General features: G+C 39.6%; 1 protein-coding gene across 2 annotated transcripts in view; it reads right to left on the bottom strand.

Annotated features, from left to right (window-relative positions):
* Positions 1-13,124, bottom strand: part of CRACR2A (calcium release activated channel regulator 2A) — a 175,621-nt gene that overhangs the window by 117,858 nt on the left and 44,639 nt on the right. For both annotated transcript variants that reach the window (XM_004381176.2, XM_023735676.1), the window contains exon 3: positions 12,544-12,624. The gene's annotated coding sequence lies outside the window, so the exon portion shown is untranslated. The remainder of the gene's footprint in view (positions 1-12,543; positions 12,625-13,124) is intronic.

Below are 13,124 nucleotides of genomic sequence, written 5' to 3'. Positions count from 1 at the left end.
AATGACAGCATTAAACGCACACCTATCAATAATTACGCTGAATGTAAATGGACTAAATGCACCAATAAAGAGACAGAGAGTGGCAGAATGGATTAAAAAACACGATCCATCTATATGCTGCCTACAAGAGACACACTTTAGACTTAAAGACATAAACAAACTAAAACTCAAAGGATGGAAAAAAACATGTCAAGCAAACAACATTCAAAAAAGAGCAGAGTAGCAATATTAATCTCTGACAAAATAGACTTTAAAGTAAAATCCACCACAAAGGATAGGAAGGACACTATATAGTGATTAAAGGATCAGTACACCAGGAGGACATAACTATAATAAATATTTATACACCCAACAACAGGGCTCCAAAATACATAAAACAAACTTTAACAGCACTGGAAAGAGAGATACACAACTCCACAATGATAGTAGGAAATTTCAACATTCCACTTTCAGTGAAGGACAGAACATGCAGAAAGAAGCTCAATAAAGACACGGAAGATTAAATACTACAATCAGCCAACTTGATCTCATGGACATATACTGAACACTCCACCCAACAGCAGCCAAGTATACTTTCTTTTCCAATGCACATGGAACATTCTCCAGAATAGACCACGTATTAGGCCATAAAGCAAGCCTTAACAGAATCCAAAGCATCAAAATATTACAAAGCATCTTTTCTGACCACAAAGCCATAAAAGTAGAAATCAATAATAGAAAAAGCAAGCAAAAAAAAATCAAACATGTGGAAACTGAACAGCACCTTGCTCAAAAACTACTGGGTCATAGAAGAAATTAAGGATGGAATAAAGAAATTCATAGAATCAAACGAGAATGAAAACACATCCTACCAGAACGTTTGGGATACAGCAAATGCAGTGCTCAAAGGTCAGTTTATGGTAATAAATGCAGACATCCAGAAAGAAGAAAGGGCCAAAATCATTAACCCTACAACTCAAACAAGTAGAAAGAGAGCAGCAAAAGAAGCCCTTGGGTGCCAGAAGAAAGCAAATAATAAGAATTAGACCAGAATTGAATGAAATAGAGAATACGAAAACAACTGAAAGAGTTAACAAGACCAAAAGCTGGTTCTTTGAAAAGATCAACAAAATCGATAAACCATTGGCCAAGCTGACAAAAGAAAAACAGGAGAGGAAGCAAACAACCCATATAAGAAATTGGATGGGTGATATCACAACAGAGCAAACTGAAATTAAAAGAATCATAACAGAATACTATGAAAAATTGTACTCTAACAAATTTGAAAACCTAGAGTAAATGGACAAATTTCTAGAAACTCACTACCTACCTAAACTAACACAATGAGAGGTAGAAAAGTGAAATAAACCTGTAAAAAAAGGAGAGATTGAAAAGGTAATTAAGAAACTCCCAACAAAACAAGCCCTGGCCTAGAGGGCTTCACTGGAGAATTCTACCAAACTTTCAGAGAAGAATTAACACCACTACTACTAAGGTATTTCAGAGCACAGAAAAGGATAGGAATGCTCCTAAACTCATTCTATGAGGCCAGCAGAACGCTGATACCAAAACCAGGTAAAGATACCACAAACAAAGAAAATTACAAACCAATATCCCTCATGAACATACATGCAAAAATCCTCAACAAAATTCTTGCCAATAGAATTCCAAAACATATCAGAAAAATAATTCACCGTGATCAAGTGGGATTTATACCAGATATGCAGGGATGGTTCAACATTAGAAAAACAATCAATGTAATCCATCATACAAATAAAACAAAAGACAAGAACCACATGAGATTATCAATTGATGCAGAAAAGGCATTTGACAAAGTCCAACACGCATTCATGATAAAAACTCTCCAACAAAATATGAATAGAAGGGAAATTCCTCCACATAATTAAGGGCATTTATACAAAGCCAACAGCCAACATGGTCCTAAATGGAGAGAGTTTGAAAGCATTCCCCTTGAGAAAGGGAACCAGACGAGGATGCGTTTATCACCACTCTTATTCAACATTGTGCTGGAGGTCCTAGCCAGAGCAATTAGGGTAGAAAAAGAAATAAAGCACATTCAAATTGGTAAGGAAGAAGTCAAAGTATCTCTAGTTGCAGATGATATGATCTTATACACAGAAAACCCCAAAGAATCCACAAGAAAACTACTGGAACTAACAGAAGATTTCAGCAAAGTTTCAGGATACAAGATAAACATACAAAAATCAGTTGGATTCCTCTACACCAACAAAGAGAACTTCCAAGAGGAAATCACCAAATCAATACCATTTACAATAGCCCCCAAGAAGACAAAATACTTAGGAATACATCTAACCAGAGATGTAAAAGACCTATACAATGAAAACTACAAGACACTACTGCAAGAAACCAAAAGAGACCTGCATAAGTGGAAAAACATACCTTGCTCATTGATAGGAAGACGCAACATTGTGAAAATGTCGTTATACCCAAAGCGATCTACAGATACAATGCAATCCCAATCCAGATTTCAATGGCATTTTTTAATGAGACGGAGAAACTAATCACCAACTTCGTATGGAAAGGGATGAGGCCTTGGAATAAGTAAAGCATTCCTGAAGAAGAAGATCAAAGTGGGAGGCCTCACACTACCTGATTTTAGAACCTATTATACCGCCACAGTAGTCAAAATAGCCTGGTACTGGAACAACAACAGATACATAGAACAGAATTGAGAATCCAGATGTAAATTCATCCACCTATGAGCAGCTGTTAGTTGACAAAGGCCCAAAGTCTGTTAATTGGGGAAAAGACAGTCTCTTTAACAAATGGTGCTGGCAGAACTGGATATCCATCTGAAAAAAACTGAAACAAGACCTATACCTCACACTATGCACAAAAACAAACTCAAAATGGACCAAAGACCTAAATATAAAATCTAAAATGATAAAGATCATGGAAGAAAAAAATAGGGACAACGCTAGGAGCCCTAATACATGGCATAAACAGAATATGAACCGTAAGTAACAATGCACAAACACCAGAAGAGAAACTAGATAACTGGGAGCTCCTAAAAATCAAACACTTATGCTCACCAAAAGACTTCACCAAAAAAGTAAAAAGACAACCTACAAACGGAAAAAAAATTGTCTACGACAAATCTGATCAGGGTCTAATCTCTAAAATCTAGAAGATACTGCAAAACCTCGACAACAAAAAGACAAACAACCCAATTTAAAAATGGGCAAAGGATATGAACAGGCATTTCACCAAAGAAGACATCCAGGCAGATAACAGACACATGAGGAAATGCTCACCATCATTAGCCATTAGAGAAATGCAAATCAAAACTACAATGAGATACTATCTCACCTCAACAAGGCTAGCATTAATCCAAAAATCACAAAATAATAAATGCTGGAGAGGTTGTGGAGAGACTGGAACACTTATACACTGTTGGTGGGAATGTAAAATGGTACAGCCACTTTGGAAATCGATTTGGCACTTCCTTAAAAAGCTAGAAATAGAAGTACCATACAATCCAGCAATCTCACTCCTTGGAATATATCCTAGAGAATTAAGAGCCATCACATGAATATATATATTCACACCCATGTTCATTGCAGCATTGTTCACGATAGCAAAAATGGAAACAACCTAGGTGCCCATCAACGGACGAATGGATAAACAAATTATGATATATTCACACAATGGAATCCTACGCAACGATAAAAAACAACGATGAATCTGTGAAACATCTTATAACATGGAGGAATTTGGAAGGTATTATGCTGAGTGAACCAAGAAAAGGTTTAAAGACAGAAGAAAACATTCTTTGATGGTTATGAGGGTGAAGAGAGGGAGGGGGTACTCACTAACTAGAAAGTAGACAAGAATTATCTTAGGTGAAGGGAAGGACAGCACACACTACATGGGAAGTCAGCACCACTGGACCAAACAAAAGCTAAGAAGTTTCCTGAATATAACCAAATACTTCAAGGGACAGAGTAGCAGGTGTGGGGGTCTGGGGACCATGCTTTCATGGGACATGTAGGTCAATTGGCATAACAAAGTTGTTTTTTTTTTTTTTTTTTTTTTAACAAAGTTTTGTAAGAAAATGTTCTGCATCCCACTTTGGTGAGTGGTGTCTGGGGTCTTAAAAGCTAGCAAGCTGCCATCTAAGATGCATCAATTGGTCTCTACCCACCTGGAGTAAAGGAGAATAAAGAACACCAAAGTCACAAGGAAAGTATTAGCCCAAGAGACAGAAAGGGCCACATAAACCAGAGACTTCATCAGCCTGAGACCGGAAGAACTAGATGGTGCCTAGCCACCACAATGACGGCCCTGACTGGGAACACAACAGAAAGTTCCTGACAGAGCAGGAGAAAGGTGGGGTGCAGAACTCAAATTCTGGTAAAAAGACAAGACTTAATGGTTTGATTGAGACTGGAGGGACCCTGGAAGATGTGGCCCCCCGTGTTCTCTGTTAGCCCAAAACTAAAACCATTCCCTGGGCCAATTCTTCAGACAATGATTAGACTGTACTATGGGACATAAAATGATACTCGTGAGGAGTGTGCTTCTTATCTAAAGTAGATACATGAGACTAAATGGGAAGCTTCTGTCCAAAGGAAAGATGAGAAGGCAGAGAGGTCAGGAGCTGGTTGAATGGACACGGGAAATCTGGGGTGGAAAGGAAGAGTATGCTGTCACAGTATAGGGAGAGCAAGCAGGGTCACAAAACAAATGCATGTATAAATTTTTGTATGAGAGACTAGCCTGAATTGTAAACTTTCACTTAGAGGACAACAGTTCAAAAAATAAAAAGAAATTAGATGGGAGACATTACAACAGATCCAACTGAAGTAAAAAGAATCATAACAGAGTACTATGAAAATTTGTACTCTAACAAATTTGAAAACTTATAGGAAATGGAAAAATTTCTAGAAACACACTACCTACCTAAACTAACACAAACTGAGGAAGAAAATCTGAACAGACCCATAACAAGAGAAGAGATTGAAAAGATAATTTAGAAACTTCCAACAACAACAACAAAAATTGGATGGCTTCACTGGAGAATTCTGCCAAACACTCAGAGAAGAGCTCACGCTAGTACTACTCAAACTATTTCAGAGCATAGAAAAGGAAGGAATACTCCCAAATTCATTCTATGAAGCAAGCACAACCCTGATACCAAAGCCAGGCAATGACACCACAAAAAAAAAAAAAGAAAGAAAATTACAGACCAATCATATCTCATCATACAGATGCAAAAATTCCCAACAAATTGCTAGCCAATAGAATTCAGCATCATATCAAAAAAATAATACACCACAACCAATTGGCATTCATACCAAGCATGCAAGGACGGTTCAACATTAGAAAATTGGTCAATGTAATCCACCACATAAATTATCTCAATCAATGCAGAAAAGGCACTTGATAAAGTCCAACACCCATTCCTGAAAAAAACTCTCAAAATAGAAATAGAGGGGAAATTCTTCAACATAATAAAGGGCATTTATATAAAACCAACAGCCAAAATCATTCTCAATGGAGAGAGGCTGAAAGCATCCCCCCTGAGAATGGGAACAAGACAAGGATGTCCTTTATCACCACTCCTATTTAACATTGTGCTGAAAGTTCTAGCTAGAACAATAAGGCAAGAAAAGAAAATAAAGGGCATCCAAATTGGAAAGGAAGAAGTAAAACTATCCCTATTCACAGACGATATGATCCTATGCATAGAGAACTCCAACAATTCCACAAGAAAACTACTGGGACTAATAAAAAGATTTCACCAGAGTAGCAGGATACAATATCAACTACAAAAATCAGTTGGATTCCTATACACCAATGAAGAGAATTTAGAAAAGCAAATCAGGAAAATAATGCCATTTATAATAGCCTCTAAAAAGATTAAATACTTAGGAATAAATCTACAGGGACATAAAAGACCTGTACAAAGACAACTACAAAACACCATTGCAAGAAACTAAAAGAAACCTACATGAATGGAAAATATATCATGTTCATGGATAGGAAGACTCAACATTATGAAAATATCAATTCTATCCAAATCAGTCTACAAATATGATGCAATCCTGATCCCAAAACCAACAGCATTCTTTAATGAGATGGAAAAACTAATCACCAACTTTTGTGGAAAGGAAAGAGGCCTTGGATAAGCAAACCATTATGGAAGAAAAAGAACAAAGTAGGAGGCCTTACACTACTCAGTCTCAGAACCTACAGTACAGCTATGGTAGTCAAAACAGCCTGTACTGGTACAACAGACACACATGCCAACAGAACAGAATCGAGAACCCAGAGGTAAATCCATCCACTTATGGTCAGCTGATTTTTGACAAAAGGCCAATGTCCATTAAATGGGGAAAAGACAGTCTTTTTAACAAATGGGGCTGCCAAAACTGGATGTCTACCTGCAAAAAAAATGAAACAGGACCCATACCTCACACCATACACAAAAACTAACTCAAAATGAATCGAAGACCTAAATATAAAACCTAAAACAATAAAGATCATGGAAGAAAAAATAGGGACAACACTAGGGGCCCTAATACATGGCATAAATAGAATACAAACCATAACTAACAATGCACAAACACCAGAAGGGAAACTAGGTAAATGGGATCTTCTAAAAATTAAACACTTAAGTTCATCAAAAGACTTCACCAAAAGAATAAAAAGAGAACCTACAGACTAGGGAAAAAAACTGGCTATGACATATCCAACAAGGGTCTAATCTCTAAAATCTATAGAATACTCCAACACCTCAACAACAAAAAGACAAGTAATCCAGTTGAAAAATGGGCAAAGGATATGAACAGACACTTCACCAAAGAAGACATCCGGGCAGCTAACAGACACATGGGGATATGCTCGTGATCATTAGGCATTAGAGAAGTGCAAATCAAAACTACAATGAGACACCATCTCATCCCAACATTACTAGCACTAATAAAAAAAACAGAAAATAACAAATGTTGGAGAGGTTTCAGGGAGATTGAAACACTTCCACACTGCTGGTGGGAATGTAAAATGGTGTGAGGTATGGGTTGTGTTTCATTTTTTTTACAACGGACATCCAGTTTTGCAAGCATTGTGTGATACATACACACAATGGACTATTAAGCAAAGATAAAGAACAATGATGAATCCGTGAAACATCTCACAACATGGATGAATCTGGAGGGCATTATGCTGAGTGAAATAAGTCAATCACAAAATGAAAATTTGTATGAGACCACTATTATAAGAACCCAAGAAAAGGCTTACATGCAGAAAAAAAAATCTTTGATGGTTATGAGGGAGGGGAGGGGTGGAGAGGGAAAATCACTTAACTAGATGGTAGACAGGTGTTAACTTTGGTGAAGGAAAAGACAACACACAATATACGAGAAGTCAGCACAAACTGACCAGGCGAAGTCATAGAAGCTTCCTAGACACACCCAAGCCCCTTGAGGGACCAAGTTACTGGCTGAGGGCTGGGGACCATGGTCTCTGGGGACATTTGGGTCAACTGGCATAACATAGTTCATAAAGAAAATGTTTTACATCCTACTTGGTGAGTAGCATATGGGGTCTTAAAAGCTTTTGAGTGGCCATCTAGGATACATCTATTGGTCTCATCCCATTCGGTGCAGAGAAGAATGAAGAAACCAAAGAAAGAAGGAAAATATTAGTACAAAGGACTAATGGACCCACGTGAACCACAACCTCCACAAGCCTGACCCAGAAGAACTCAGTGGTGCCTGGCTACCACCATTGATGTCTCTGACACGGATCACAATAGAGGGTCTGGGACAGAGCAGGAGAAAATGTAAAACAAAATTCAAATTCACAAAAAACCAAACTTACTGGTCTGACAGAAACTGGAGGAACTCCCAAGCCTATGGGCCCTGATCACCCTGCTAACTCAGAACTGAAGCCACTGCTGAAGTCCACCTTTCAGTCAAAGATTAGACAGACCTATAAAACAAACAATAACATATGTGAGGAACATGCTTCTTAGTTCAATCAAGTATGTGAGACCAAATGGGCAACACCTGCCCAAAAGACAGGAAGGGACAGGAAAACTGGACAAATGGTTACAGAGAACCCAGGGTGGAAGGGAAAGGGGGAGTGTGCTGACACATTGCAAGGATTACATCCAATGTCACCAAACAATTTGTGTATAAATTTTCAAATGAGAAACTAATTTGTGCTGTAAACTTTCACCTAAAGCACAATAAAACTTAAAAAAAAAGAAAAAAAAAAACAGAACATGGACTCCAAGGCCAGACTACCCGAGTCCTCCACTCACTTGCTATGTGACCACTTGCAGGTTTGTTAAGCTCTCTCAACTTCTTCATCTGTAAATTGGGGGGGGGGGGAGTTACTTTATAAGTGTTAGCTATTATTATTAAAATCAAATTGGTTTCTCCCACCCAAGATTATGTTCTAGCAAAACAAACCAATAAACAAAAAAGCAAAAAACAAATGAACATACAACAAGAAAACTACAGGCAGAGATACAATCAAGAGGCCCACAAATCTACCACTGACTCCCCCAGCACAGGTCACCAACAAGGTGATATGCCCCATCTCCCCAGTCCATAGAAAAGGGGGCTTGTATAGAAGCATCTTTGAGAAGAGCAATCTTACCACCTGGTGGCTGACTGTAGCTTATGCAACCACTCCATCCAGAATCCTTGCTCCTCAAATTAGGTCCAATTTCCTTCTTCTAGCCTCAAGGGAGACAGGGAACAACTGTCTCCTACCTCTGTCAAATAACTCTTCTAGGACTGGACAACTATTATTAAGCATTCCCCTTCACACTTCTCTTGCTCTATTATAAGATACATTAAAGGCCCTTGATAATGGTTTCAGGTCTCTGCGAGATGGTTGCTGTTCACCCTAATTCCTCTAATAACTAGTGGTTGTAAACCACTTTGAAGATAAAAGGCATTTTATAAGAGCTAAGTCCTATTATGATTAGCTTTCCAATATTTCCTTGCTGAGGCTGATGAGCCCATCAAAGCCAAACACAGCCACAGCATGATATCTGGTGGTTAATTAGATGTATTTCAAGGCAGCTGGTATATATTAAAGAAACTGCTGCAAAATTTATCAACATTAAAAAAGTGCCTGCTTTCTTCCCAACATGAACAAGCTCTTTTCAAAGACTATCAGTGCTGATGCCTGCAAGACAAGCACCCAGGAGAGGGCCGAGTTCTTCTGGGCTCTGAAGAGAAAGACACAATAATTAACACCTGGCTTTGTACAATGTTTTATAGTTGTCAACAGGATTCTCCATATCCTGTCTCATTTTATTTTGTTTTCACAATCACTCTGTAATAGAATCAAGTAAAATAACATCATAAGGTCATGGGTTTCGAGGCAGATAGATGAATGTGGTACAGCTGGACACAGTTAAAGCTGGAGACCTGTTATCAAGGTGACACTATCAATGATCCACCCAGATGCCCACCAGTATCTGTGTACCCTCCCTCAATACTGTGTTTCTCAACTTCTAACTCCCTCCACCTATGAGTCTTAGAAGAGCCACCCATTCTGCTCACAAGGGCAGAGCTGGAAGTGCCTAGAAGTTTCCCCAGCTCCTCTACAGAGCCCTTGGCCCATAACTGACTGGCCTAGTTCCCTGCCTCCTGTTGGGATGAACTCTGTTTACCAGGCTGAGGCTGGAACTTTGCCTGAGATCACGCTCTGTCTGGTTTCTTCTCTTTTTCCCTGCTTCCCCTCTCCTTTTCTGGGTCCTCCAGAGAGCACTTCCACAGTAAATCCTTGCATATGAATCATCCTCTCAGGGTCTGCTTCTGGGGAACTCAACCTAAGACAACTCTCTTCACTCAGAACTAATGAGAACATTTTAATATTTTCTACTGAATACATTATCCCAGATCCCCTTAGTTCCACACCTTCCCTTACAATCTCTAACTCTAAATATCTCTTTTCTGTGTCCATTCCCATGCCCCAACTCTTTCTTACTCTTTACTCTCAAAGTCCCCTCTCTCCCTTGGATCATGATGTTCCAACTGCTTCTGGAAGAGGTAATCATTCTGCTCAGCCACAAGGAAGGCATTGAATCAGGCAGATGCTGAGGAAGATGCCAAGATACTTTTAAGACTATCTCCTTCCTCAATGAATTTACATTCTTGCAGGGGGACAAGATACAAATAATGGAGATAGAGGATGTGATAACAGTTACGTGTGTATACACAACAAAAACTACAGGGCACAAAACTCTCAGAGTGGACCCAAAAAGCAAAGCCACTCTCTAATAACTCTCCACACCATACAATTCTGGCTCATTTGCTTAGTGTTTGAAGCGGAAACTCCAATTTAAGAAAATGGAGGCCAGCTGTGGCAGATATAATCCAAACAAGTAGATAATCTAATAAAGAGAGCCTTATATTTAATTCTGGCTTTTATTATTATTATTATTTTTAGCAATAGCACCTCAGAAAACAGCTTCAGAGGGGTTAAGTAATTTGTCCTAGAAAAAACAACTAATTAGGGACAGAGTCTCGATTCAATTCTAAGTCTGCTTGACTCTTTAAAACTTCAGTTTCTTTATCTGGAAAATGGGGGTAATGATTCTTACTTTGCAGAATTATTATAAGGATTAAACAAACTAATTAGTACAGCATATCAAAAATACCTGGTACAATAACTGGTACATAGTAGGTGACTATTATTATTATTATTATTATTATTGTTATTATTCCCAGAGGTAGTATTATTGAGTCAAAGGATATTTTGTATGCCCATTTTTAAGCCTCTTAATACATATTACGAAACTGCTTTCCATAAAAAAGTTAAACAAAGCCATGACTGCACTGCCAGAGAGATCTTTCTAGAATGCGGGCCTGATTATGCTTCCCCTTTGTTTTCAGGGTAAGTCTTAAACATGCAGGACCACCACCACCTCTCAGAGTCATCTTCTTCCACTCCCTACCACATTCTCTTTTCTCCAAATTATTTCCTATTTTCTCAACTCTTTCACGCCTCAGCACCTTCCAACATACTTCTCCGTTGGCTGGCACATCCTTGCCCTTTGTTTAAGTCCTACTAATATTTAAAGAAGGAGCCCTGGTGGCGCTGTGGTTAAGGCAATCGAATGCTAACCAAAAGGTTAGCAGTTCGAAACCACCGGCAGCTGCGAGGGAGAAAGATGTGGCAGTCTGCTTCTGTAGAGATTTACAGCCTTGGAAACCCCATGGGGTTGCTATGAGTTGGAATCGACTCAGTGGCAGTGGGTTTTGGTTTGGGTAATACTTAAAGACTCCATTCAAGTGGTACTTCTTCTGAAAAGTTATCCTTAACCTCAGCCCCTCTGACTTAAATGCTCTTCCTTTGGGCTCCCATGACCACCTAGGCTTACCTCTGCTGTATGAATGTAAGATGTTTTGTCTATCCTCCCCCCATGATACACACACACACATACACACACACACACAGAGCTGCAAACTCAAGAGAAGGGACCATATCTCATTCCCTATATCTGGTGCACTGAAGAAGCTAAACAAATAAATACATATAAAGACCGAACAAAAGAATGAATGCAAGCCCATGTTCTCTTTGCTGAGAAAGCTGAAACAGAAAAGAAAACTAAGAACCACGGTTTAACGTACAAGGTGCTTATACAAGCGGCCACCCAAAGTCCCAAGTCAAAGCCCTGCAGGAATCACTGTGAATTTTGACAGCATATTATTATCATGGATTTTAGTGGCTGGCAGAAAATGAGAGAACAAGGACAACAATGAGCCCGGCCTGCAGAGATGACCCTAAGCATCATCTTAGCCAACTATCGCCAACCATTTCCCCATCAAATCTCTAGGCTGAGTCTCCTCTCCAGTCCCCATCCCGTCCTGTCCCAAGCCTCTCTGTCAAGAGGCCAGCAGCAATATGGTGCAGTAGAAAGGTTCTGATCAGGTGTCAAAAACTTGGGTTCAAGCGCTAACATCGTGACCATGTGACTTTAGGGAAGTCAGTCAATAACTCTTTCCTCCCTACCTGCCTCATGGGAGGAGGATCAGATGACACACTGTTGTGAGAGTGAGCAGTGATGTGTCATTGCTGTGGGAGAGGCTGGAGAGCAGGAGAAAGGAGGGCAGAAGACAGCGGATATGCTCCAAGGTGAAATCAGCACCTGTGAGTAAGAAGTGGCTTTGGAGCAGCTCTTCGTAAAGAGAGGCCAGCAAAGATTCCAGGCTCTTCTGCCAATGTGTAAAAAAGCTGGGAAAAAAGACAAATGCCCTCTTCCAGAGGCCTCTCTTAAACAAACTCAGTGATATTCACTTATTCGCCACCTGCCCTAAAGGGGTAGAACAGACCCATGTCATCTAGTATTTCCTAAGCTGTCCTGAATAAGGTTTGGGAGAAATGGCCGCCCTCATGAACTCAGTTTCTCAGATCTAAGGGCCTGCTGCAGAGCCTCATGGATATTAAAAACAGCAGTCCCGGCACTAACCCATGCAGGGTCTGACGTCAAGGGGCCATGGGAGGTGGACAAAGTGCTCGGCCAACATGTCCACCTTACCTTCTCTCACTTACCTTGCTGGCTCCAGCTCCTCAGACGACAGGTAATTCTTTACGTCTGGAGGACAACTTTGGTACCGGTGATTTGAATCCCACCTAGGAAACACACAAGAGATGAATCACATCTTGTTTGCTACTGGGAGTCACAATGGAAGTGGCTTTTTATAACAATTTGGGGAATATTTAGGGGGACACTTTCTTCCTGGTAGGGTTGTAACGTCCTGAAAGAAAACGATGTCTGCGTTTTGGAGAGGAGAAGGAAAATGTGAAGGGTAGCAGTGGGAAGTTTATTTAGTGACCCCACAACCTGAGACTGTGCCCAACCTTGCATATGAGAAGGGGATAGCCTAGGACTAATGGGACACCCTGCTCCAGAAGCCCAGCTCTGAGCAGCAGTCTTGAAGTTTTCTGCAGCCAGTCCACAGATGCAGTCTGCACTATTTTTTTTTTTTTTTTTGGACCTTACTTTTATTTCTTTTTTGATTTTTGTGTGTGTCTGTGCTTTAGGTGAAAGTTTACAGCTCAAGTTAATTTCTGATACAAAAAATTATACACATATTGTTATGTGACATTAGTTGCAATCCCTATAATGTGAC

This window comes from Trichechus manatus, unplaced genomic scaffold (assembly GCF_000243295.1).
Source record: "Trichechus manatus latirostris isolate Lorelei unplaced genomic scaffold, TriManLat1.0 scaffold00081, whole genome shotgun sequence".
Lineage (NCBI taxonomy): Eukaryota > Metazoa > Chordata > Mammalia > Sirenia > Trichechidae > Trichechus > Trichechus manatus.
The sequence above is the reverse complement of the archived record's forward strand: the minus strand, read 5'-3'. Positions and strand labels throughout refer to the sequence as shown.